At 57.6% G+C, this 24,368-nt stretch overlaps 1 long non-coding RNA gene across 2 annotated transcripts in view; it reads right to left on the bottom strand.

Annotated features, from left to right (window-relative positions):
- The window catches only part of LOC147573320 (uncharacterized), a 40,206-nt gene that overhangs the window by 10,120 nt on the left and 5,718 nt on the right, over positions 1–24,368 (bottom strand). Inside the window, exons 1-3 of one of the 2 annotated variants that reach the window (XR_015244623.1) lie at positions 14,234–15,843; positions 6,819–6,927; positions 1,372–1,532 (exon numbers count right to left, since the gene is read on the bottom strand). This is a non-coding gene — a long non-coding RNA (uncharacterized LOC147573320). Of the gene's footprint in view, positions 1–1,371; positions 1,533–6,818; positions 6,928–14,233; positions 15,844–24,368 lie in introns of those variants that run through there. The other variant, XR_015244622.1, reaches the window with a different exon arrangement.

Here is a 24,368-nt window from a genome sequence, read left to right on the forward strand (position 1 = left end):
TCTGCTCCGGCAGGGCACCTGGCGTCCCACTTCGCTTGGTTGTGAGCATTCCTGCAGTGTTTCTGGTGCCCTTTGAAATAAAAACACTTTTTAAAAAATCTGTCTCGTGGATCCAGAGCCCCGGCGCCTACAGCCTCATTCGACAGACGTAGCGTTTGTGCTCGAGGGAGCCACAGGCCCATGAGCGGGGCGGCCGGGCTGGGCACTCCCACCGCCATGGAGGGAGGAAGGGCCCGCGCCATCCCTAGAGGCGCCTGCTGGCATCCCAGACGGGTGGGAACACGGAGACACGGCCCTGAGCACAGACGCTGGGCCGGCGGCGACCCTCAGGCTCGCGTCCACGCAGGATTTTGCTGCCACGTGCCCCGTGTCCCTCCTCTAAGGGTGTGATGCTGACTCCGTCCACAGGAGTGTGACGGGTTAAGATGGAGAGGGAAAACATTATCCAAGTAGAAAGGTGGCTAATCCCGTCTTCCATCGTACTTGAACTCGTTTCGGCCGCCTGAGCGGAGAAGAGCGTCCTGCGGGTGGCCCGGAGTGGCATTCCGACGCTCTCGATGAAAGGGTAAGTGGCCTACACTATGGACCAGGGACCAGATTTAAGACCGTCTCCAATTTGAGCAAAGACAGCCCGAAGACACAAAGCGAAGATACACCGCTACAGATCTGCAACTGGTTTCGCTTTGTTGTTTTTAAAGCTCGCTTATTTAGAGAGAGAGGGAGAGAGAGAATCCAGGCAGGCCCCACACTGTCCGTGCAGAGCCTGACGCGGGGCTCGACCTCACGAGCCTCGAGATCATGACCGGAGCCAAAATCAAGAGTCGGACGCGTCACCGGCTGACTGAGCCACCCGGGCATGCCAGGTTTTGCTTTTGATCTGCCGGAGCAGGCAGGGCTCGGTTGCCAGGCTCGATGGAAAGGGCGAGGAGATGGTACGCACAGCACATCTGCCGTCTGGGGCACGCTGCTGACTTTCCCTTCCCCTCCCCTCTCGCCCCCTGTATCCGCACCCCGATACCGTACAACAGCTCGAGATGGCAGAACAAATGCTGCTCAACGAAGTAGGGTCCTGCGACGGGGTTTGTTCCTAGAGCTAACGGTGCCGTGTGTGTGCCCTGTTCCCCGTCACTAAGTCTCCCTCCGCCCCAGCCCGCCTCCCTGGTTACGGGGTGGTTCCTGCCTTGCCGCCTGCCCTGCTCCAGGAGCCTCGGCTTCTCCGGGGGTGCCGCACAGCCGTCCCGAGACGGCGTGCGCTCAGGCTCCCCGCCCCCCGGGGTCCACATCTGGATGCCACAGCTGCCCCAGCACATTTCTCTGCCAGTTCCCTGAGAAGGTTCAAGGTTGTCAGCACGTTAGCCTGTTTGCACATACCTGTATCCCACGGTCGTCTCGGCTGACGGGCGCCGTAAGCCAGACTGCGGGTTCTGATTCAGTCTTTCATCTGCTGAAGAGGGTCTGTGCCTCCTCGGATGGAACCCGATCTCCTCTGCTCAGGCTCGCGCACCCCTTCTGTCTCAGACACGTGCCTTTCACTTAAAAAAAAAATTTTTTTTTAAAGGTTTATTCATCTTTCAGAGACAGAGGCAAAGCATGAGTGGGGGAGTGGCAGAGAGAGAGGGAGACACAATCTGAAGGAGGATCCAGGCTCCGAGCGGTCAGCACGGAGCCCGACACGGGGCTCAAACTCACAAACTGCGAGACCATGACCTGAGCCGAAGTCGGACGCTCAACCGACTGAGCCACCCAGGCGCCTTTCACTTCTGGGGGCCGGGGGTACTGTGCTGGGTTACGTCTTTGCGAACTTCATCCTGTCCACTTTGTTTTTCTCCTACAGATTGAATGTTGCACTGCCTAGACTGGTCCTCTGATTTTCTTTCTTACCGTCTATTCTTTGTTTCTTGGAAATATCCTTAACTTTGTCTCCTAGGTGAATATTTTATTCAGGCAGTGGTAGTTTTAATATCCGAGAACCTTTTGTTTATCCTTTGTTCTTTTCTCCCTTTCTTAAAAAAAACAAAACAAAAAAAAAAAAAACCACCCAGCTTTTTTTTTTTTTTTTTTTTTTTTTTTTTTTAATTTTTTTTTTTTTTTTTTTTCAACGTTTATTTATTTTTGGGACAGAGAGAGACAAATCATGAACGGGGGAGGGGCAGAGAGAGAGGGAGACACAGAATCGGAAACAGGCTCCAGGCTCTGAGCCATCAGCCCAGAGCCTGATGCGGGGCTCGAACTCACGGACCGCAAGATCGTGACCTGGCTGAAGTCGGACGCTTAACCGACTGCGCCACCCAGGCGCCCCCCACCCAGCTTTTTAAAAACCTGGTTTTAGGTTTACAGCAAAACTGTGGGGAACGTTCGGTGGGTTTCCGAATGCCCTTGTTCCCCACTCCCGGCCCCCAGCACAGGGCGCCTCTGTTATAGTGGTGAGCTGACCCGGACGCATCATTTCACCCAAAGCCCGTAGTTCACATTCGGGCCCACTCTCAGTGTGAGCTCTGTGGGTTTGGGAAAACGTGTAAGGACAGGTGTGCACAGGTATCTTTACTGCCCTGAAGAAACCTCTGGGCCCCGCCTGTTCATTCCTTCCCCTCCCCCCACCCGGCAGCCGCTCATCTTTACTGTCTTCATAGCTTTGTCTTCCAGAAAGCGTCGTGTCGTTGGGCTCAGACCAGACGCAGAGACCGTTCAGATTGGCTTCTGTCACTTAGTGACGAGCATACGCGTTTCCTCTGTGACTTTTCGTGGCTCGGGAGCTCATTTCTTTTTAGTGTGGAGTGATAACTTCGTTGCCTGGGTGTGCCGCAGTTATTTTAGCCACCCACCTCTGGAAGGGCATCTTGGTCGCCGCCCAGCTCTGGCAGTTACGAGGAAAGCTGCTACAGACGTCTGTGTGCGGGTTTCTGTGTAGACCTAAGTTCTCACCCCATGTCTTCTGCCCTGGAGTTGTGCAGTCGAATCCATTTTGAGTTATGTTTTGTGTAGGTGGGAAGGTAAGGGTCCAATTTTCATTCTTCCGCATGTAGATCTCCAATTTTCCCACCACCATTTGTTGAAGAGACTGTCCTCTCCCCATTATGCGTTTTTAGCACCCTTGTCAAAGATCAGCTGACCATAAATGCCTGGGTTTATCTCTAGGCTCTGTTCCGTTCCGTCGGGCTGTATGTTTGTGCTCATGCCATTACCATACTGTTTTGATTACTGTGGCTTTGTAATGTATTTTGAAGTGAGGAAGTGTGATACTGCAGCTTTATTCTTTGCTCTCATGATTGATTTGGCTATTTGTCATCTTTTCGTAGTTCTAGATGAAGTTTTAAATTATTTTTCTATTTCTCTAAAAAATGCCATTGGGACTTTGACAGGGATCACTTTGAATCTGTAGATCAATTTGGGTAGTGTGGACATTTTAATGATCCAATCCATGAACATGGGATGTATTTCCATTTGTGTCTCTAACTTCTTTCATCGATATTTTAGTAGTTTATACAAAGTTCTCCTTATAAGTTTATCCCCAGGTATTGTATTCTTTTTGGTGTAAGTGGAATTGTTTTCAGAATACCCTCTTCAGGTAGTTTGTTGTTAGTGTATATGTATGTGACTGATTTTTTGCATGTTGATTTTATATCTTCCAACTTCTATTACATTTGTTTCTTAGTTTTAACAGTCTTTTTGTTTTGCTTTATTTTTTGTAGAATCTTTAGAGTTTTCAATATATAGGATTATGTCATCTGCAGACAGGGACAGTTTTATTTCTTCCTTTCCAGTTTGGATGCATTTTACTTCTTTTTTGTGTTTAAGTGCTCTGGTTAGGATTTCCAGTACGATACTAAGAGTGGTGAAATGGGCATCCTTGTTCCTGATTTTTACTGCTGAGTATGATGTTAGCTGTAGACTTTTCACACATATATTATATTGAGGTACGTTCTATTTATAGTTGAGCTGTTTTTTTTTTTTTTAAATCATGGAAGGGTGCTGAATTTTGCCAGATACCTTTTCTTCATCTGTTGAGACGAGCGTGAGATCCTTAATGCTTTATTCTGTTAACGTGGCGAATCATATGAATTGATTTTTGTTTGTTGAACCACCTGTGTGTTCCAGGGATGACTACCGCTTGGTTGTGGCGTGGGGTTCTTTTAATCTGCTATCGGATTTGGTTGGCTGTTGTTTTGTCGAGGATTTTTGCGTGTCCTCTCATAAGAGATACTGGTCCGTGGTTTTCCTGCAGCGTCTGTGTCTGGCTGTGGTGTCAGGGTAATGCTGGCCCCATAAAATGAGTTTGGAAGTGTTTCCTCCTTTTCGGTTTTTCCGAAGAGTCTGAGAAGGATGGGCATTAATTCTCTCTTAAATATTTGGTAGAGTTCACTAGGGAAGCCGTCTGGTCCTGGACTTCTCTGTGTTGGGGGGGTTTTTGATTACTGATTCAATTTCAGTATTATTTACAGGACTGTAAAGACTTAATAAAATCAGAAACGAAGGCGGAGACATCACAACCAATGCCACAGAAGTAAAAACAGCCACAGGGGACTACTATAAGCAATCATATGGCGCCTCACTGGACACCGAGAAGAGAGCGCATTGCCAGAAACGTACAGCCTATCAAGACCGAGTCACGAAGAAACAGCATAGCCCTCAGAAAGAACCGACAAGGACAAGTGCCGGGGGTGTGTGCGGGGAACAGGACGCTCTGCGTGAGTGTTCCGGGGTGCAGCCGTGTTCATGGCACATATTTTGAGGAAGGATTTTTTTGGGAGGAGGAACTTGAGACCTCAAACTGATGAACAAGGAGCGTTTCCACTAAAGGAAATGTTTGACTTCACCATACTTCGTCTTTCATTCCTCTTCTCATTTTGATGGTCATCCTTGGGGACGCCAAGGAGGGAGGAAGGTGGGGGCTCCTACCCGGCCCAACAGTTCCCAGGGGAACCCCAAACAGACAAGCACCCAAGCCTGCTGCAGGGCACACGAACCTCCGAGAGCCTGAAAGTGGCCACAGGAACGTCTGCGAGGTGACGGGTCGGACGTGAACTTGGCCCCTGCACGTTTTCCAGGAAACACAAACACAGCAACTCTAGGAAAGACTGGACGAGCGCAGAGGTCCACGGTGACGTCACTCGATCCCACGGACGAGACTCGGTATCGCCACTGTCACGCTGCCTCCCTTCTCGTGTCTGCCAACCCAGATCCTGGAGGTACCCGGCCCGTCGTGCAGCCGTCTCTCTCGGGACCGAGTTGGGCAGTGGGCGCTCTGCTGCGTGGATGAGATTTTCTTCGGTGCCGCACATCCCAACGAGATGATGAGATGGGAGCAGGCTTGTACGTTCACTTAGGACCCTCGTGCCCCTTGGGTTCTTCTTAACAATGGTCCCACGCATGGGCCCTTGGGTGCAGAAGCTCAGTAAACACAGCATTATCCTGACTTCACGGTCAGGCTCGGCCGTGTCACGGGCACGACCTACAAGGTGGCGCGCCAGCTCTGAAATCCCTTCTGTGACAAGCTCCTAACGTGCGGCGACCGAACGCGACGTGCCCCTTGGCCACGGGGAGGCATGCGTGTGTGTGCAAGGACACTACCCACGTACAGCGACTGGCCCTCCGAAAACCCAGTGGCTTGTCTTCACCTGGCCAGTAGAATTTGCACGAGTTCTGAGAGGAGCTCCCAGTGCAAGGTTTAATAATAACGATGCCCAGGACACCATTTCGACATTTGCAGTTTCCAAGATGCCCTCCTGGACCTGATCGCATCTCAGTACAACCTTGAGGCAGATAACACCGTGCGCATTTCATACACCAAAAGACCGAGGCTCCCTGAGGTTACAGAAGGTCCTCACAGGGAGGGAAGGAGGAGGATCCCACATGGCCATTCTGGCTAGCATCATCTAGTTCTCCTCTGTTTTTATTTTTCTAAGTACTGAGTTTAAAAAGTAATAAAAATATCTTCTTTGTTTTTTATTTGTGTTAGAGAGAGAGAGAGAGAGAGAGAGAGAGAGACAAAGCACGAGTGGGGGAGGGGCGGAGAGAGAGCGAGAGAGAATCCCAAGCAGGCTCCTCATGGTCAGCGCAGAGCCCAACACGGGCTTGAACTCACGAAACCATGAGATCACGACCTGAGCTGAAACCGAGAGTCCGACGCTTAACCAACTTGACCACTCAGGCGCCCATAAAAAAACCCTTTTCTGAATAAACAAATCGAAAACAGTAACACGAATTGCATCTTTCACTGAGGTTATTTCAGTAATATTTTTAGCACATACTTCTGAACTGCAGAATATAGCCTCAAAACGCCATCGTTGTTTCCAGGCTGCATCAAGGCCCCGCGACCCCCCTGTGCGCTCGAGCGACGCCCGTCCACGTCCCCATGACCCCTTCCCTCCAGAGAAGCCTTTGTGTTGGTCCCCGCACGTGTGCAGGTGCTGGGCCCAACCCGGGATTTCTGGGCTCTGCTCCGATATTCAGACCTCATACTTTAGTGTCTGGGATGTGTGTGTCCACACCTTAACATTCCCTGGCTCAGACTCCAGACCCACGTGGTCTTTTCTCTGTGAGTTTAACGCAAATCCTGGGGAGGGTGGGGGCGGGGGGGGGACAGAGCTGGGTCAAGGGCCAGGACACGGCCACCACAGTCTTCATCAAAGCCTGCAGGAGCCAGCTGCGGAGAGAGGGCACCTGGGGAGAGGGAGGGCACTCTGGCCCCAAGGGTCCCAGGCGGTGAGTCAGAGAGGCTGCTCCAGGACCCACGGGTGGCTCCCGGTGGCCATTTATGTCTAACATTAACAGCAGCGACTTCATAATAATGTGAGAAGCTGGCTGACTTCCCAACTCACCTGGTCATCCGGAAGCAGCTCACAGAACTCCAGGAGCACCAATTTCTGCCGCTTACGTCACCTTGGTGGCCGGGTCCCTGTGCGGGCGGCCAGCCCAGGGGAGGGAGCGCTGAAAGGGAAAGGGGTCGGCTCTCAGCGTGGTATCAGCATCATGCCACCAGAGGGCACCACCAGACCACAGATGTCCCCGTGCCGCGCAGGCCACAGACTCCTAGCCGGGGCTCTTCCAGGCCTGTGGTCCACACACGCTTACGGACACCTAATGCCTACTGTGTGCCAGTGAGGCCTCTGCCCTCAGTAGACATCAGTATGACAAAGAGAATACAGTTATATACTGTGACTCGTGCTATAAAAGAACAGCAAGGAGAGGGAACATCAGGATGGACATCACGGAGAGTGAGAAATCAGGTAAGGGCCAGGGAGAGAACAGCCATGCAAAGGCCCTGGGGCAGGGAAAGGCTGGTTTACTGCAGTCTATCCACTAGGTTAGTGAGAGTTCCGTCTCTTTGACATCAACCCGGAACGGGAGCTGCTTAAAGCCAGAGAATGCTGGGGCGGGAGGAGCTGTTGGAGGCCCACATGGCCCAGCCTGCTGGGCTCAGAGAAGGTGCCCGGGGGCCGACAAATGCCCACACGAACGGTCGCCGGCCAGGGGAGGCAGAGGCTCGTCCGAAGCAGGTTTCCTAAAGCACAGGCTAGCCGTCTGCAGACAGGCCTCTGAAGACGAGGGACTTCAGACACCTTCCTCCGGGGTGGGCAGCCAGGGTCCTCGGTGGGCACACCGAGGGCAGTGGAAGCAGGGGTGACGTCTGCTGTGGAAAGCAGGGGACGGGGGCTGAGCAGCCAGGAGGGGTCCGTGCACGGCTTTTCTCCGACCTCAGTCTAGGTGAGAACCTGTCATCTGGGCAGCAGGGGCAGTGGCCTGCTGGGTGACCTGGGCAGCCTGCCGGCGAGGGCCTCCATTTGACACCCCAACAGCTCGGTGACCAGGCGGCGCCCGTGAGGGTCCCCGCTCCACGGGCGGATTGGCTCCGAGTGGCCGTGGAATGTGGCGGAAAGAGCCTCCCAGATGCGGCTACGGGGTTCCCATCCCTGCCACCTTCCAGCCGTGTGGCCTGGGGCGCCGCCTTCCCCTCCGTGCCTCAGTGTCCTCGCCTGCGAGATGATGGCTAACGGTTCTGCCTCGTGCGGTCTGCGGGGGGACTGGAGCCACGGGGCTGGCCGCGACGCCTGTGCGCGGCAGGTACTCGAGAAACGTAGTGCCCGCTATGGGGTGGGGGCTTCGCGGCCGCGCAAGACCTCACGCCCGCCCGCCGTGCAGCGGGCGGTTGGGTTCCTCGTCCATCTCTTTCGCCCTTTTCTTGGTTTTTCCGGACTAACCCTGTGTTCTCGCCTGAGATGGTCTTGCGGGCTTTTTTTTTTTTTTTTTTTTTAAACAAATAAAAACTCAAGCAGCTCAACAAAACCGAGTCCGTTTACAACAAAGTCCCACCAGAGCAGACGTTTAAACAGGCCACGGCTTAGGTCTTGAGAAGCCAGAAGCATCTCGATGTTTGCCCGGGCCTTTCTCCGCTGGGGGTTCTTTTCCACCCGCCCTCCCTTCTCCCAGCAGAGCCCGAGGAGGTGGGGGCGGCCGTCCAGGCGCTGGACCAGGGGTGGGCACTCTGCCCCCGGCTGCGGGAGACGCTGCGGGCCGGTGCTTGACCCGGATGTGGCCCCGGGGCTTTGGTAAAATACCTTGAGTGAGTCTCACGCGTACACATCAGGAAAGCTCACCTGGAAACGCAGAGTCACGGCTTCCCTGGGTCCCGGTTCCTACCTGGCCAACCTAGCTGGCAGCTGCTCCCCTAAATGCACACGCGCCCAGGACAGCATTTGAATTGTTTTTATTTTTATTTTTTAAAGTGAGCTCTGTGCACAGTGTGGGGCTCGAACTCACGACCCCGAGATCAGGTCGCATGCTCTGCCGACTGAGGCAGCAACGGCTTGTTTTTCTTTTGAAATAACGTATCAAAGCGAAGTTCGCGTGACATAAAACTAACCGTTTTAAAGTCAGCAGTCGAGTGGCATTCCGTGCCCTCCGAGCGTTGGGCACCCCCACCCCGGGGAGCCCCGCGCCCGTCAGCTGCCGCGACACTCCTCCCCCGCTGGTGACCACCCATCCGCTTTGCCTCTGTGGGTTTGCGCCTGCCGGGCGCTTCTTACAGACAGAGTCGCACAAGTACGGTCGCCTCCCTTCACGTGGCGCGTCTTCAGGGGCCACCCGCGTCGTGGCCCGGGTCACAGCTCCGTCCCCCGCCTCGACACGCGTCTACCCCCGGGAGCCCAGCCCCTGTCCCCACCCCACCGAGACTGCTGGCTCCCTGCAGCCCCGAGGGCCACTCACGCTAGCAGCTGGCATCCTCTCCGGGAGCACGGGCCCAGACGGCCGGCCACAGAGTGACGTCCTGGCCGGCCCCTGCCCGGACATGCATGCCCACGTCTGTGTGCACGCGTGCGTTACGCGACGGCCACATAACTGTCGGGCACGTGGCTGTTTTTCACTCGATGGTGTATCTTGGGGATCATGCCACACCCACGCAGAGACCCCCACCTTGTTCCCTGCTTCACAGGGTTGCACTGCACGGCTGCCACACCTACGCGGGAGGGAGGTCCCCGGCCCTCCACCACCGTGACCCTCGGGTGTGGGCCAGCCTTGCCCGCGCTCCCACACCCAGCCTGGCCGAGCCCTGGGCCCCATGCTGGATGGGAGAGGGAGGTCAGAGATGTCCTCTGGTTTCCTGGCCTCTAACCTCCCAGGACCAACGCCTGACGGCATTTGTACCTCACGGACAGGGGGGAGATGCCTATTAATTGAATGAATGAAAAAGTGAATGGCTCCTTCTCATTGTTTAAGGCCTAGATCAGATGTCACCTCCTCCACGAAGCCTTCCCAGGGTCTTGGCCCTTCCTCTGGGCCCGCGGGCCCCTATGCTCGGCACAGCACGTAAGCCCACTGGTTGTGGCCGATGGGTGCGGTGTTGGCGGCCACCACACTGGCTTCCACTGGTCCTGGTATCTTCCAGGGGTGGGCAGGACCCCAGCACAGAGCTAGGGGTGAACGGAGAGGCAACGATGCCCGGTACGCAGCCAGGGGATGAACGGATGGGGAAATTCACATCTGTCGTCATCAACGCCACATCTAAGCACAACGAACAGTTTCTAGGTCCACCCAGCTCTGCAGTCACACCCATTTTGCAGACGAGGAAGCTGAGGCTTTGAGAGATTCAGCATCTTGCGTGACGCCACACGGTTCCTGAGCGGAAGCCCGGCTGACCCAGGCTGACCGCATCTCTCCGGCTCTTCCCCACCCTCCTGTTGGGGCTGGAAGGGACCACAGGAGCAGAGTGTGCAGGGGATGCTGGGTGGTGAGCTGAGGTTCAGGGGGAGGCGGGAAACACGACCCACCTCCTGGCCCTCTCCGGGGTGCCGGCGTGGAGCATGAGGACAAGGGGGAAAGAGGTGACCCCATGGCCGCGTTGTGTTTGCACACGCTCTGTATAAGAACCAAGTCTGGGGACCAAGCCCTTGGCAGTGGGAGGGAAGGGGCTGGACAAAGAGCCAGCCCCTAGGGGCGCCTGGGTGGCGCAGTCGGTTAAGCGTCCGACTTCAGCCAGGTCACGATCTCGCGGTCCGTGAGTTCGAGCCCCGCGTCAGGCTCTGGGCTGATGGCTCGGAGCCTGGAGCCTGTTTCCGATTCTGTGTCTCCCTCTCTCTCTGCCCCTCCCCCGTTCGTGCTCTGTCTCTGTCTGTCCCATAAATAAATAAAAAAACGTTGAAAAAAAAAATTAAAAAAAAAAAAAGAGCCAGCCCCGAGGAGACCCACCGGACCGTCCTCAAAGCCATTCCCCCGCCCCCGGCACCTCCTGAGGCTGGGGCCGCCATATTGGCCCCAAAGTCCAGGTCATGATCTGCCCCCCTCACCGCTCCTTTGGGGACAGTGGGAGGGAGGAACCCGTTCACTGAAGGGAGACTGAGGATGTCAAAGGGCTTCGGCTAAAAGAGGAGAAGCAAAGGGGAACCAGGAGCTCTTAAGATGATGCGCACGCACAAGTACATCTACACGACGGGATCCCCCCCCCCCAATTAGAGGATGTCTTCGCCCACTCAGCTTCCTCCTCCTCCTCCTCCCTGCCTTCCAGAGTTCTGTTGTTCCCAGGCTGGTTCCAGATTTTAGGCAGAACTGGGGGGAAATAGAGGGAACCAGGACCTACAGAGGCAGGAGAACCCAGGTGAGGGTTCTCCCCCTTATTGTGGAGACTCCGGACCCTAGAGAAAAGCGATGGGAAAACCAGCAAAACCGGGGAGAGGAGGCCCATCTTCATCATCGAGCAGGGTTGAGGCCGGGGAGGGGGGTGCAAGGCCAAACACGAAAGCTGGATTTGGGAGGTGAGGTCTGGGGTCGCTGCAGGGGGGTAAGGGAGTCGTGGAGAAGCAGCCGCAGGATTTGGGAACCCTAATGGTGGGTTAAGAAGCAGATTCCCTTAGGGGCTCAGTCAGTTAAGCGTCTGACCTCAGCTCAGGTCATGATCTCACGGTTTGTGAGTTCAAGGCCCGCACTGGGCACTCTGCTGTCAGCACGCAGCCCGCTTCGGATCCTCTGTCCCAACCCCTCCCCCTCCCCCCCCCCCGCCCCTCCCCTGCTTGCTCGCTCACTCTCAAAAATAAACATTAAATTTTTTTTTTTTAATTTTTTTTTTCAACATTTATTTATTTTTGGGACAGAGAGAGACAGAGCATGAACGGGGGAGGGGCAGAGAGAGAGGGAGACACAGAATCGGAAACAGGCTCCAGGCTCCGAGCCATCAGCCCAGAGCCCGACGCGGGGCTCGAACTCACGGAGCGCGAGATCGTGACCTGGCTGAAGTCGGACGCTTAACCGATTGCGCCACCCAGGCGCCCCAAATTTTTTTTTTAAGTAGATCCCCTTAATGTTTCTAGGGCATTGCAAGTAATACTCCAGATTCCCTTGTGGATCACACTTGCCTGCAATGCCGTCCAGACTGTGCTATCTGGAACCCCAGCTCGTACTAGGGTCACATCCACAAAGCCCATCTCACAACGAAGAAATAACGTAATCCTTCACAGCTCGGAGAGGCTGGGGGTGTCATCATCCCACATCAAAGATGACAGAACAGAGGCACAAGGAGGTCACGTGTGTTGCCCAAGCTCACGGAGCTAGAAAGGGGCCAGACCGGGACAAACCCCGTGTTCTCCGGACCCCAAACGCTGACCTCTTTTCTCTACCCAGCTCTGCCCCTGGGGAACGATCCTATGACACTGAATTGTCTCTCTCTCTCAGAGTTCAGTGTTTGGGGCCAAACCTGAGTGAGGTTTGCTGCCTCTGAAAAGGTTGGCCTGACCTCAGGGCGCCAATGCCCGGCCACCAGCAAGGATCCCCCGTTGGTGGGGATGGGCTAGCGGGCAGGCTGTTCTGGACACAATTCAGTAGAGACTCAGATGACCCAACAGACACTCTGGCTGACTTCTGTGGTCGAGACACACGGGACAACTGCAAGGTGTCAAGGGTGGCAATGCCCAGCGTTGGCACGGAAGAGTGGGGGATGGGCTCCTCCAGTCTGTGCTGGTGGGCGCTTAAACGTGTACCACTTTTTGGAGAGCCGGCTCGACGCTGTGAATCCAATGACTTCAAAAACACGAGGTCTTTGACTCCGCAGCTCCACTTCGAGAAAACACAGCCCCAGGAAATAACCGTGCGCGATGTAATTATTCTCCTTCACGCGTCCGTGGGCCTCAGACGGAGGGCCCCGCGTGGTCGGTGGAGTTCGTATCTGACTGCTCGACTAGAACAATTTTCTCCCACAGGCTGGCTGTGCTGCCCCCCAAATGGGACGGCATGCTGGCTGCTTTTAAAAATAGCGCCTAATGAGGCATACAAATTTCTATTTATGTCGTGGGGCTCGGCTTCCCATTCCAGAAGCCACAGGATTTTCAGTCTGGAGCGGACCTTAGGGATTTTCGAGTCCAACACTTCCCAAAGCGTTATCGCCTGAGAGGGCAAGTTAAAGGGCGGGTGAGATGCTTTTGGGGAGCGAATGATCACGGGTGACAGGAAAGTGGAACCTGTTCTTCCCTGCAGGACTTCTCAGGGCCTTTGCCACACGATGGGCACTGCAGGCAGAGGGAGGGTGCGGTGTTTCTGAGCCATGTTTGGCCGCTGCCTTCATCTTCTGGGGGCTGCTGTGACAAAGGACCAAGAACTGGGGGTCCTGAAGCAAAGGACGTGTTCTCTCACAGCTCTGGTGGCCGCGAGCCCGAGATCAAGGCCTTGGCGGGGCCGAGCTCCCTCTCACGGCCCCAGGGGACGATCGGTTCTTGGTGGCCCCAGGCCACCAAATTTCCTCTTCCTACAAGGACCCCACATCTTTGCACCAGGGCCCACCCCACCCTAGTATGACCACCTCTAAACTTGACATGTGCTAAGACTCTATTTCCAAATAAGGTCACGTGTTACAGATGGCCACGAATGGTCGGGTCAACTGTTCACCCCGACACAGACGGAAAGCCCTCTTAGCCTTCTAAGCTGGGGAGGCACAGGAACACCCCCTGACCTGCCTCATTGGGACGGAACGTAGGGGCGGTGAGGGGGAGGGGCACAGGGACAGCAGCGGGGAGCCCCCGGTGAGGTCCAGGCGAGAGGAGACGTGGCTCGGGCCAGGCGGAGGCAGGTGCAGGTGGGGGGAAGTGGCTGGCCCTTGGGCTGCATTTTGAACACCCAGCATCTGAACGTGTGACCCCAGAAAATGAGGCATCAGGGGGTAGGGGCCCGAGACGTCAGAATGACAGAGGTGCCCTCAGGGGGGCCAGCTGGTTACCAGACAGTTTCAGGAGGTCTGTTTTGCCACCAACGACGAGCCAGTCCCCTAGTATAGCCGTCAGCCCCAGCTGCAGCCCGCTCCTGTTTCCAGAGAGGTCCCACTCCCAGAATGGCCCACGACGCCCCTCGGCCCCGAGCCACCTCCCATCTCACGCCCCAGGGGACTACACTATGCCTCGCACCGCAACTTTCTGCACCCCACGTGCGTGTCCTGTGGGACACGCCTGCCTCCCTGCCAGACCGGCCGGACCTTCCGCCGGTCACTACCCCTCTAGGGGCCTTGCTGTCCCCTTCTGAAATACGGGGTTCCAGGGCTGGAAGGCGGTCGTCTGGCGGTCGCCCTCCCAGCCCCCGTGGCTCTGCAGAAACAGCACCCCGCCCACACGCACGGGGCCCACAGAGCCTTCCCGGCAGGCGGTGTGTGCCTGGCCTGTTCTGGGGACGGAAGGCCGTACCCGGTCTGACCCCCCGCTCCAGGACGGGCGCCACTGTGGGTGCTCAGCAGACAACAGGGCCTGCACAGTGCAGGAGAGGTCACCTGGGTGGGGAGGCTCCTGTGGCTTCTGGTGGCTCTCAGTGGCGGTGCGGCTTGGGCTGGGCTGACCAGTCGGGCTCCAGGCGTCCAGTGGCCACAACCTCAGGCCTGGACGGAGCCCGCTTCTGTTTCGACAGGGCCGAGGGCGGTGTGAGCTCAGGGAAACGGGTCGCGCTGCCCGGGCTGGAGTCACCGACCAGCTCGCTGCCCCACAGTCGCCTCCCAGGCTCTCCACGAAGCAGGTCACAGAGCCAGGCGGCTGTCCTCATTTGAGCTCGGAAATTTCTTGACCTCTCCCCTCTGCCGGGAACTCCGAGGACTCGGTCCAACATCTGGGCGGGAAGGAGGCTGACCCGGGCGGGCAGCGGGAGACGCAGTTGTGGAGAGCTGAGCGACGGCGTGGGCGTGGGGAGCCCCCCGAGAGCCTTGGTTTTTCCATCTGGGAAACGGGGTGTCGCCGGCCGCCTTCCCTTCAGAAAAGAGCAGCTTAGCCCCCAACAATGGAGGAAGCCCGTAAGCTGTGGACAGAGGCCAGCCTTGCCCTTGGACGTGTTCAGATGGGAGGAGACCAGCACGTTCTCTCGCGTCCGTCTGAGCGGTGACCGGAGGGTGACAGCGGCAATGGGCGCGGGCAGGTCCCGGGGCTGTTGTAATAAAGGGCCACCAGCTGGGAGCTTAGCCCAGCGGAGGCGCAGTTCTGGAGGCGGGGGGTCTAAGGTCAAGGCGCGGGCAGGTGGCCCTCTCTCTCAGGGACGCTCGCTCGCTGCCCCGGCTTCGGGCGCCCCCGGCAGTCCTGGCATCCCTGGGCTTACCGACCTGTCACTCCAACCTCCACCTCCACCTCCAGTGTCACTTGCCCTCCTCCCGGTGTGTCTGTCTAAGTTCCACTCTTCTCAAGAGGACCCCGGTCACTGGATCGAGGCCCACCCTAATCCAGCACGACCCCATTCCCCCAGACATCTGCAAAGACCCTATTTCCAAATCAGGGCACTCACAGGTTTGGGGATAACCTGTCTTTCCGAAGGACACGTCCTTCTCGTGCTGACGGCCCCCCTGGCCATTTTGGGTGAGGGGGGACAGCCAGGCGCAGCCGGGGACCCCTGGGCTGTCCCACCTGCCCTCACAAACATACGTTCCGCGTGTTTCCCTCCCGGGGGCGGCCGGCCAGAGGTCAGCCAGCTGCCCGCTGGCAAAGCCAGGCCAGGGCTGGGCCGTGACCCGGGGACGGAGCCCAGCATCCCAGCGCCAGCCCCGCACCCAGGCCGAGTCAAGGATGGGCGGTGAGAGCAGGAACTCCCGGCAGAAAGAAACAGGTGCCTTTGCCTATCGGACCGCAGAATGGCTTGACCTTGTCGAGAGGGCCCCGTGTGACTTCCAGGCCATGTGCTCAGACCCCACGGCAGCACCAGCCCGGCCAGTCCCCTGGACCGGGACCGGATTGGCTCACGCGCTCCCTGGAGGCTGGCCCCGCACAGGGTCCAAAGAACACACTGCCCAGAGAGGTTTGGGGACCAGCCTGAGGTCACACAGCCAGCAGTCGGGGTCTATGCGACGGGCCAGGGGCCTTGCCTCCCGTCCTGCCAGCAGGAACCTCGTAGCCTTTATCCACCAGGATGGCGTCTGGCAGAAAAATCTCTGCACCCTCGCACGCCCATCCTGCCTGGGAGCCGCCAGGAGCTCAGGGCGGCTGGACTCCCCGCTTGGGCCTCTGGGGGTCACGTCACTGAGCATCAGCTTCCTCCGCAGCGACACGATCACGAGCTGCAAGGCCTGAATGGCCGAGAGGATTAGGGACCTCCTCCCAGCAAGCGGGCACACAATAGGTGCCTGGAAAAGGTGACGTTTCGATCTTCTATTGCTTCCGGAACCAGTTTCTGCCAACGTAGCAGCTCAAACGACACCGACTGTCCGCATCCTGGAGGTCGGAAGCTGAGCACAGGTCTCACTGGGCTCAATCAAGGTGTCGGCAGGGCCGGGTTCCTTTCGGGGGCTCCAGGGGACCACCCCACTCCCTTTCTAGCTCGTAGCTGGGTGTTTTCCTGGGCTCCTGGCCCTTGCAGCGGTGTTCACAGCCAGGAAGTATCTTCCCGAGCCTTCTTCTCTTTCCCTGATCCCAGCTGGAAAGGTTCTGGAATTTCAGGACTCAGTGGTTACCTTGGGCCCATCTGGGCCACCCAGGACGACCTCCGTATCACAAGGTCCCAAACCCAGTCGCGTCTGCAAAGTCCCTTTTGCCGTGTGAGGTCACATACTCACGGGTTCCGGGAATTGGGGCAAGGATGTCTGGCGGGGGGGGGGGGGGGGGTGTTTTGCTGACCACAGGTGAGTGGAGCTGAATTCCATCGAGCGAGGGAAGCCGGGCCTGGGCTCGGGCAGTTCTGTTTGGAGGCAGAGGATTCCACTAACACCAGCTCATTCAAGAACCATTTCCATCCTTCTGTTGTTTTTGACTCTCTCCAAAGAGGCTCTGTCTAGCCAAGGAGACTGGGTCAGGGCTGCCAAACCTTCGCTTCCAAATAAACCCTACTAGGAAATTTCCATGGGACCAGGCCCTTTTCTTCCCTCACAAACCTGCCTGAAATCCCAAGCCCAAGCCAGGCTTCTTGCGGAAAGGCCATCGGACCCCATGCTCTCCAGAATGGGGCTTTTGTTTTGCTGTTCGTTTTCTTTTGTTTGTTTTTCCACGTCAAGCTACGTGGCATGCAGGCAAAGCGAACTTGGTTTAGGACATCATCATCAACTTGGAAAGGGTTTTCCAGCCCTCCTTGTCAAGAGGGCCTAAAGCATCCCCGCCTAGGTTCTTTGGGGCTCCGTCCCCATTGCCTTCAAGGAGTGCTCAGCCGTCTCGCAAGCCCGGCACGTTCGCAGGGAGCGTGTCTTAGGCCAACACGCAGCCAGGCACACAAATCCCACCCGCCTAACGCCCTGCATCCCTTGACCTTGATTTACCAACAAAGTATTTACCAACGGGCTCAGTGTTGGCCGCTTCCGCGTGGATCAAATGCGTTTGTTTTGGATTTCAAACAGGTTGCAGGGACCGACATCATCCCGTGAGTTGGCCCCACGGTGCTGGTGTCCCCACTTTCCTGAGGAGGGTATGGGTGGGACAGGGGAGGGGACTGGGCCATGGCCACTCAGCTGCTAAGGGGCAGGGCTGGGGCTGGAGGCTGAGTCTCATCACTTTACGTCGTTCCAGTCTCTGGTGGCAACACTCTCTACGGTGATAAGAAATCTACGTGGTCAGGGCGCCTGGGTGGCTCAGTCGGTTATGCGGCCGACAACAGCTCAGGTCATGATCTCACAGTTCATGAGTTTGAACCCCGTGTCAGGCTCTGTGCTGACAGCTCAGAGCCTGGAGCCTGCTTTGGCTTCTGTGTCTCCCTCTCTCTGCCCCTCCCCTGCTCATGCTCTGTCTCTCTCTGTCTCAAAAATAAATAAAACATTAACAAAAAAAATTTTTTTTCAAAGAAATCTATGTGGTTTTCGTTCCAGCTTCCGGGCATAAGAGCTCTCCTAAAACCCTAGTAACTTCTTCATACGGGCATCTTTGTTTATCCCTAAGGAGACCGCTTCAACCACACCTGAGTCTATGCTAATGAGGTGACCCTTGTGGCCCCTGAGGAACCAGCTGGGCAATGAGAAGGCTGGAATTTGCAGCCCTACCCCCAAGCTCCAGGCAAGGGAGAGGGGATGGAAACTGAGTCAGTCACCAGCGGCCGGTGATTACTCCCATCATGCCTTCCTAACGGAACCTGTATAAACACTCTGAATGAAGGGGTTTGGAGAGCCTCCGGCTTGGTGAATGCACCCATGTGCCGGGAGGGTGGCACCCCCCAATCTCCATGGGACAGCTCGTCCTTCTGGACCTCGCCCTGTGCACCCCTTCACCTGGCTGTTCATTTGTGTCCTTTATAATAAACCAGTAAATGGAAATAACATTTCCCCGTGAGCTGATCCAGCAGATTCTCAAACCTGAGGAGGGGGCGGGGGGAACCCTCAAAGTGCAGCCAAGTCGGACAGAAGTGTGGGGGACCTGGGGACCCCCTGCTTGTGACTGGTATCCGAAGTGGGGCAGTCTTGGGGGTCTGAGACTTACACTATGGGGTCTCCAGGTAGCGTCAGGATCGAATTAAGTTTAGGACACCCAGCCGGTGTCCACAGTGAACTGGAAAACCCATTCATTTGGTGTCAGAAGTGTTATAAGTAAAAAAACAGATCCGTATTCCTTCGTGCATTTGCTCACTCAGTGTTTGGTAAGTTTGTCAAGTCAACTTTGTGCTGCTGATAAAGTGATGGACCAGAAAGGCACATTCCCTGTGCTCCACAGCCACGGCCCCCCGGGACCCTGCCTCCCAGGACCACTGTGTCACAGCAGGCATTCTGGGTCAGTTGGTATGGGGTGGGGCCATCCCTCGGGTAATTCTTTAAATTCCTTTTTAATTTAGGTATGTGGCAGGCTGAATAACGGTCCCCAAAGACACCAGGTCCCAATCCCTGGAACCTACACACATTAGCTTCCATGGCAAAGAGTTTCCAGATACAACTAAGGATCCTGAGATGCGTCAACGATCCCGGATCATTAGGTGGGCCCGAGAGCGATCACTTGTGTCCCTATAGGGAGGGAGAGGGAGATGCGACCACAGAAGCAGAGATGGGAGGGATGTGGCCACAAGCCGAGGACAGCTGTCAGCCACCAGAAGCCGGAAGAAATGAGGAAGGATCGTCTCCGAGAGCCTTCGGAGGGAGCACGGCCTTGACACCTTGATTTCACAGTTCCGGCTTCCAGAACCGAGAGAGAATAAATGCAGCTCTCTCACACCCCCAGGTTGATCGTATTTTCCTACAGCGATCACAGCAAACCAACACAAGGAAGGGCTTACATTCGGCGAGAGGCGCAAATCATCAGCGCACGACCCGGGCACATGTACCCACACGTCACTCTGTAGGCGACCACGGAACATCCCCAGCATCCCCGGGACGCACCCTGGACATAACTCGCTCTCCCCACCGCTGCCCGAACAGATTAGTTCTGCCTGTTGTAGGGCCTCATATACACGGGATCATACGGCGTGGGCTCTGATAGGAGGCTGCTTTCTCTCCGCTCACCATCAGTGAGATTCCCGCAGGTCGTTGGTTTTTTTCCTTCTCTATGGATATCATTCCACCGTACAAAGAGATCATAACTGGTTCATCTATTCTGTTGACGGGCCCTGGGGGGGGGGAGGAGACACTAACGGAGTCTAGCTGACGGAGGTCGGGGAGGCCGCTAAGCATCCTACTGCACAGAAGGCAGCACCTGCCCCCGCCGCACACACGCCCCAATGGCCAGGAGGCCTGAGAAACCCTCCTGCAGACCGATGTCACGACCGCGCGCATGAGTAACCCACCTGCACGAAAGCTGCAGCGCAGAGAACCCGGTTCCTGCGGAGAGGCGGGCCGGGCCGGCAGCGGTGAGGGGCGGAGCCGCGGGCAGATCTTTCTCGAGCTTTGTGGAGATCTTTCTCCAGTGGCCTCCTCCGCCGTGGGCCTTGAGCCGCGGCTCTGAGGCGACTCCCTGCGGCACAGGGGCGCTGGGTGCATTTCTGACACCGCTCCCCCGTTCTGCAGTTTCTTCCCGGGTCTGTTGGTTCCAGGGACACGGAAAGCCCCCCCCCCGGGGGGGGGGCGGCGGGACGCACGTCTTCTCAGGCGCTGCTGCCGAGGTTTGCTGAGCGAGGGGAGGAGTGGGCTTCCCACGCTGCGCTGTTCCAGGCGCAATTCCAGGCAGCGTGGCGCAGGGGGCGCTGCAGTGAGGTTGGCGTGTTCACCCAGCGGATCCCAGCGACCTCCGTCCGCCGGGGGATGCCTAACGGTGTCGCGCAGGCAATCTCCGGGCCTCCGTGTGCGGGGGCGATCGGCTGGCTGTTCACCCCCCCCTTTCCTCTTCCTCCTTCCACCTCTCCCAGCATCCCTTGCAGTCAGGTGCGGCCATGTGACTGAGTGCAGGTGGAAGCCGAGCTGCTCCTAAAAGCCTCCCACACCTGCTCCTCCTGGCTCTGGCCCTACCTGCCAGCTGGGAGCAGAGGGCGGCTGGTGGGTGGCGCAGCCACAGACAGGAACAGCCTGGTCCCTAAGTCCCCTGCTGGAAAAGCCACCCACCCTACGCCTGCTTGGTGCTACTGAGCGGAAAACAAACTCCGGTGTGCGAAGCCACTGAAATGTGGAGGCCAGCTTGTTATAGCAGCTAGTGTGTCCTTAACTGGCACCCCAGGCTTCCCCAAACTGGGGATCGGGTTGGTGCTCCAGGCTTCTCCCAACGGGGATCCAGTTAGTGCCCCAGGCTTCTCCAAACTGGGGATCGGGTTGGCACCCCAGGCTTCCCCCAAACTGGGGGATCTGATTAGCACCCCAGGCTTCCCCAAACTGGGGATCGGGTTGGTGCTCCAGGCTTCTCCAAACGGGGATTCAGTTAGTGCCCCAGGCTTCTCCAAACTGGGGATCGGGTTGGCACCCCAGGCTTCCCCCAAACTGGGGGATCTAATTAGCGCCCCAGGCTGCCCCAAACTGGGGATCGGGTTGGCGCCCCAAGCTTCCCCCAAACTGGGGGATCTGATTAGCGCCCCAGGATTCCCCAAACTGGGGATCGGGTTGGTGCCCCAGGCTTCCCCAAACTGGGGGATCTGATTAGCACCCCAGGCTTCCCCAAACTGGGGATCGGGTTGGCGCCCCAGGCTTCTCCAAATGGGGATCCAGTTAGTGCCCCAGACTTCTCCAAACTGGGGATCGGGTTGGCGCCCCAGGCTTCCCCAAACTGGGGGATCTGATTAGCACCCCAGGCTTCTCCAAACTGGGGATCGGGTTGGCACTCCAGGCTTCTCCAAACTGGGGGATCTGATTAGCGCCCCAGGCTTCCCCCAAACTGGGGGATCTGATTAGCGCCCCAGGCTTCTCCAAACTGGGGATCGGGTTGGCACCCCAGGCTTTTCCAAATGGGGATCCAGTTAGCGCCCCAGGCTTCTCCAAACTGGGGATCGGGTTGGCGCCCCAGGCTTCCCCCAAACTGGGGGATCTGATTAGCACCCCAGGCTTCTCCAAACTGGGGATCGGGTTGGCACTCCAGGCTTCTCCAAACTGGGGGATCTGATTAGCGCCCCAGGCTTCCCCCAAACTGGGGGATCTGATTAGCGCCCCAGGCCTCCCCAAACTGGGGATCGGGTTGGCGCCCCAGGCTTCCCCAAACTGGGGGATCTGATTAGCACCCCAGGCTGCCCCAAACTGGGGATCGGGTTGGTGCTCCAGGCTTCTCCAAACGGGGATCTAGTTAGCGCCCCAGGCTTCTCCAAACTGGGGATCGGGTTGGCGCTCCAGGCTTCTCCAAACGGGGATCCAGTTGGCACCCCAGGCTTCTCCAAACTGGGGATCGGGTTTCAAGTCCACTCCAGTAAGAAGTGATTCCTCCCCCAACAAGGACCCGCAAGCAGAACGAGGATGAGGTGCTGAGGCACCAGCGAGCAGTGTGGGACCCGGGAGAGGGCAGAGGCTGTGGCGGCAGCGGGCGTCTCCCGGCCATCGAAGAGGGTTGTCGAAATCCCCGGACGGGCGTTCAGAGGTGCAAACACGAGTGAACCATTCTTTGGTCTAGTTCTTGTCAACTGTAATACGTGCACATAATCACGTTAATTTACACATAATTGAAGTCACATTGGCTCTTGGGAAGCACACTTTCTACTCTGACCTGTCATGAAATCCACGCAAACTGAACTCAGCCTCTCACGGCAGGGCTCTGGCACCCCTAGCGCCCCACTGGTGTCTTGTCACTTGTGTTTCGTTGTCTGAGCCGTGGGACTCTGAACCCCGATACTACTTGGATCCCTCCCTGGCTTGGCTGTCCTGTGACCCTCCAGCAGGGTCACCGTGGGCCTCTCCCGCCGCGAGCGCGCCCACCTGCCCCCTGGGCCATATTCCGCTCTCCCCACTGGGGCCCCCAGAACTTCTCGAACCCAACACGCTGCACACAAGCTGTGGGAAGCAGGCCCTTCTGTCAGGCTCCTTCCCGGTCCCCACCAACGGCCTCCATCCCGTGTGACAGGGTCCCCAGTGCCTGTGTTTCCCGGGTTCCCAGAGAGGCCAGCGTGGGCACTGGAGAAGCGGGGTGCCCCTCCTCCCTCGCGGCTACCTCTCTGGTGGCCGAGGGTCTCCTCCGTGGCTCCTGCTCCCTCCCAGACCCCGGCACGCCTGTCCCTTCCTCCCAGACCTGGAGGTCACGTCTGGCACAGCTGAGCTCCGGTCACAGCGCAGCCCTCCGTGGCCTGCACGACCAGCTCCCCGCGTTCGGTTTGCTCTGTGGAAGTGCTCGGAGGAGCGTGTTTCCCGGGCTGGACCCCGATTGCCACATGGGCCTCCACCCCTCCCACCTGCCTCTCTTGACCCCCCCCCACCTCCTTCCTGCCTGGGATGCACCCGCCCTGCAGCCGCCCCTCCGATTCACACGGAGGCCAGTGTTCCCCAGGGTGGCACTTTACGGCAGAACACCCGGGTCTAGGAGCTCCAGAAGCGTCGTCACGTGCATTTGGACACCCGACTTTCAAGACCACTAAGGACTTGAGAAAAGCGCAGGAAGTTACTTTGAAGCTCAGAGCTGAGCCCGTAGCCCTTTGTGTCTGGTCTCCTGCCTGGGCCCACGCCGCATTTCATGGCTGGTTGTGACAGCAGAAGGCGTGCTGATGGGGGGGGGGGGGGCGCCCCCCAAAAGAAAATCTCTGACCCGCTTTATACCATTCCTCCCCCCTGGAGAAGTAAAGCCAGCAGCCAGCAAGTGACAGAGCGTATCCACGGGAGCAAATTTGCTGCAGAAACAGGTGATACGTTTGCCCCAGCGTGCCTGGTTTCTCCGGAAGGACAGAAGTTGCTGCTAACCGGGACGGAAACGGGGTGTGGGTGACAGGAACGCGGGGTTCCTGACCATCCCTCTGGCGTGTTATACTGGGCAAGGGCGTTACTTTCTGCAAATGGGGGCGGAAAAACATCGCATCCCTCTTTCCAAAAAGTCTGGTTGGCTCGATTCATCCTGTCTGAAACACAGGGAAAAAATGAAAAAAACAGCTGCCGAGAGTCTCCAGCTCGGGGCTGTGCTCTGCAGAGGTTCCCTGAGCCAGACTGAGCCCTGGCCTGCCGTTCGTGATAAGCATCTGCGGGCTCAGGCGGAGACGGGTCCCAAGCACACAAGGGAGGGTGTGGGTGCGGCCGCCGGATCTCCCGTCTTCAGGCTGCTGGGGGCTTATCTGCCTCCGGTAATGCGGAGGATTAGACTCGCCGTGGTCCCGTCCCTCCTCACTGGCTGGATGAGCACACTCATCTGAGGTCTGAGATCAAAGGTCGCAGATGACTAAAGGGACGGTGATCAGGACCCCTCCCTTCCCTGTCTGAAGTCAGACCCAGACCGGGCCCCTCTGGGGGAAACCCGGGCCAGGCAGACCTCCCATTGCCTGTATCTGCTGCAGGCAGCGGTCGGGTCCTTCTGGCGTGTCCTGGAGAGCCTGGCTTGGTGGCATGCCTCGGGAGGCTGGCCCCTGTGAGCTGTGTCCACCAGCATCAACAGGGCGGGCGTCCCAGAAGGGCTGTGTCTCCGGACTCTGCAAGGAAGGCTTAGAACTCCGGACTCGGTTCCTACAGCCTGGGGCCTCCCAGGAGCATCGAAGACGCCATTCCTCAGGCCGCCACCAGAGGGCACTGTCCAATGCCACATCACCACTCCCCGTCTGAAACCTTCCGGGGCTCCCCGCCGCCCTTAGGAGAAAGCCCCGATTCGTAAATCCGGCTTAGCGGGCCATGCCGATATAGCCACTGCCCCTCCTGGCTTCTTCTCACCTTCGCGCTCTGCTCCGGCAATAACGGCTGTCTCGCAGCCGCGGCCGCGGGGCTTCTGTCACCCCCACCCCCGCCCGCCCACTTGTCAGAAGGCTACTCCGCTCCTCATTCGCTCGCCCACTGGGCTCCCAGGCATCCTGTACGTTAGCCCTCCGACAGCAGGCCCTGCAAACGCCCCGATGAGCTTGCGTGGCCCTGAGTGGCAGCGCCGGGACCCTGCCCCCCTCGGCGGCACCTGCACGTGCAATTCAGTCGCAGATTGTGTCTTCCCAGCTAGACCCCCAGCGCACCT

This window comes from Puma concolor, chromosome E2, assembly GCF_028749965.1.
Source record: "Puma concolor isolate L17-30 chromosome E2, mPumCon1.1.hap2, whole genome shotgun sequence".
Taxonomy (NCBI): Eukaryota; Metazoa; Chordata; class Mammalia; order Carnivora; family Felidae; genus Puma; species Puma concolor.